We start from the raw sequence: 2,692 nt of genomic DNA, 5'->3' as shown, positions 1-2,692 counted from the left end.
TGATAGGGGTATTTAAAATGTCACATGTCCAGTGACATCAGGGAGGAATATTTTCTAGTTTTGCAGCAATTAATGGCAAACTATACAAAGTTCTGCTTATCTGAAGGAAATTTCATGGAAAGGGAGAGTATGAAAAAAAATTTTTATAAAAGGAAAAAAGTATGAATATAATTTTTTAATCATAGGGCACTGTTTCAGTTTTATGGGACAAATGATAATAAGCCAAGAGAAAGAAACAGCTTTCTTCTTAGTGTATTTTACCCTCACATAGTCTTGTATTTGAAATTAAAAGCCACGAGGAAATTAATGAATTACATTTTATCAGGCTAACCCTTCTACTTATGAGAATGGTAAATTCTGAACAAAATATATAAGCAAAAAGGCACAGAAGAGCAACCAAAGTAGGATCACTGAACATGTAGTAGGTACAACCGATTGAGTATTTATGTTCCCCCAAATATCCATATTTTAAACCTAATCCCCAACGTGATGGTATTTGTAAGAAGGGGTGCCTTTGAGAGATGATTAGTGATTAGAGGAATGGGATTAATACACTTATAAAAGAGGCTCTATAGAAATGCCTTGATCTTATGCTATTTGAGGACACAGCTAGAAAATGCCATTTATATACCAGAAATTGGGCCCTCACTAGATATCAAATCCACCAGCACCTTGATCTTGGAGTTCCCAACCAACCGAGAAAAAAAAAATTCTGTTGCTTAAAATCTATCTCATTTATGCTCTTTTGTTTATTTATTCTGAGACAAGGTCTCATTCTGTCTCCCAGGCTAGGGTACAATGGCACGATTGCAGCTCACTATATAACCTCAAACTCTTGGTCTCAAGCAAGCCTCAGCTTCCCAAGTACCTAGAAATATAGGCAAATGTCACAATGGCCAGCTAATTTTTTGTTTTTGTGTACAGTAGGGGAGGGTTTCACTCTATTGCCAGGCTAGTCTTGAACTCCTGGCCTCAAATGATCCTTCTGCTTCAACCTCCCAAAGCACTAGGACTGCAGGCATGAATCATATCTGACCTTTATCAGATTTTATTATAGCAACTTCACTAGACTATGAGAACAGGTCAAGAGAAATCATCCAAATTAAAGCACAGAGCAAAAACAACTGGGGGAAAAAAGATAGAGCCTAAATAGTATAGGTATAATTGATTTCCCAGAAGAAAAGAGAGAGAGAATAGGGCGGGAAACAAAAATACTTGAAAAATATTGGCCAAAAATATTTTCCATATTTAATGAAAAAGATAAACATATCTATCCAAAAAGCTTAACCAGGAAGAAAGATGATTGAATAGAAACCTCCAGCAATCATCCCTCTGCACGTATACTTAATTGAACAACTATCCACTAAAGCAAGCACCTTCAGAAAAAACAAAAATCAAGTGAGCAACTAATTATACCACCTGATTTTAACATTTTATCAAGAAGAACAGCACAGAAGAGGGTAGAAAACACAAGTCTTGCACAGCCTTTGCTACCTCTCTGCCATCTTTCCATAATGCTACATCAGCAGCCAAGTAAAATAAAGTACCAGCCAGATTCCTGAGGCCCCTGAGGCCTTAGTTCCTGGGTGGCATTTCTGGACTAACTCTGGGCCAGAAGGAAACATGCTGCCTTGAAGAGAAGGACCCAGTCCTGGTAGAATTCACTACCTGCTAAGCTCTGGGGCAGTAAATAGGCAAGAGGGACCAATGGCTTTCCTTAAGACTGGGCTCCTTTCAAGTGCAACCAGGTATCCCCCAACTCCATCCATCTAGCACAGAGAGGAAGAAAAGAGAATAAAAGACTTTGTCAAAAATCCAGGGAATTCTTTTGTATCATACCCAAGCTCACCAAGCAGTACCAAAAGGAATTTGCAAAGAGTCACAGTATTACTAGGCTTGTGGGATTGCAAGCGCTAATAGAGCTTCAGTAACTAGAGACTTAGACCACAACACACTCCATTCGATTTGAGTATTTGGAAAACCTTCTCAAGAAGGATTGGTTCGGTGGTGGCTGGCCGGGAAAATGGCGGCTTCGGGAGAGAGTGGGACTTCGGGTGGCGGAGGCAGCACAGAGGAAGCATTTATGACCTTCTACAGTGAGGTGAAACAAATAGAGAAGAGAGACTCGGTTCTAACATCCAAAAATCAAATTGAAAGATTGACCCGTCCTGGTTCCTCTTACTTCAATTTGAACCCATTTGAGGTTCTTCAGATAGATCCTGAAGTCACAGATGAAGAAATAAAAAAGAGGTTTCGACAGTTATCCATATTGGTGCATCCTGACAAAAATCAAGATGATGCTGACAGAGCACAAAAGGCTTTTGAAGCTGTGGAGAAAGCTTACAAGTTGCTACTGGATCAGGAACAAAAGAAGAGGGCCCTGGATGTAATTCAGGCAGGAAAAGAATATGTGGAACACACTGTGAAAGAGCGAAAAAAACAATTAAAGAAGGAAGGAAAACCTACAGTTGTAGAGGAGGATGATCTTGAGTTGTTTAAACAAGCGGTATATAAACAGACCATGAAACTCTTTGCTGAGCTGGAAATTAAAAGGAAAGAGAGAGAAGCCAAAGAGATGCATGAAAGGAAACGACAAAGGGAAGAAGAGATTGAAGCTCAAGAAAAAGCCAAACGAGAAAGAGAGTGGCAGAAAAACTTTGAGGAAAGTCGAGATGGTCGTGTGGACAGCTGG

General features: G+C 39.5%; 1 protein-coding gene and 1 pseudogene across 3 annotated transcripts in view; one reads left to right on the top strand and one right to left on the bottom strand.

Moving 5' to 3' along the window:
- The window catches only part of XKR9 (XK related 9), a 64,721-nt gene that overhangs the window by 11,281 nt on the left and 50,748 nt on the right, over window positions 1-2,692 (bottom strand). The gene's annotated exons all lie outside the window — the stretch shown is intronic.
- The window catches only part of LOC100950137, a 51,060-nt pseudogene continuing 50,367 nt past the window's right edge, over window positions 2,000-2,692 (top strand). Inside the window, exon 1 of the transcript XR_001161582.1 lies at window positions 2,000-2,687. The product of XR_001161582.1 is annotated as a dnaJ homolog subfamily C member 8 pseudogene (transcript). The remainder of the gene's footprint in view (window positions 2,688-2,692) is intronic.

Source organism: Otolemur garnettii, unplaced genomic scaffold (assembly GCF_000181295.1).
Source record: "Otolemur garnettii isolate 467f Iridium unplaced genomic scaffold, OtoGar3 scaffold00113, whole genome shotgun sequence".
Taxonomy (NCBI): domain Eukaryota; kingdom Metazoa; phylum Chordata; class Mammalia; order Primates; family Galagidae; genus Otolemur; species Otolemur garnettii.
Note: the sequence above shows the minus strand (reverse complement) of the source record. Positions and strands in the feature narration are given on the sequence as shown.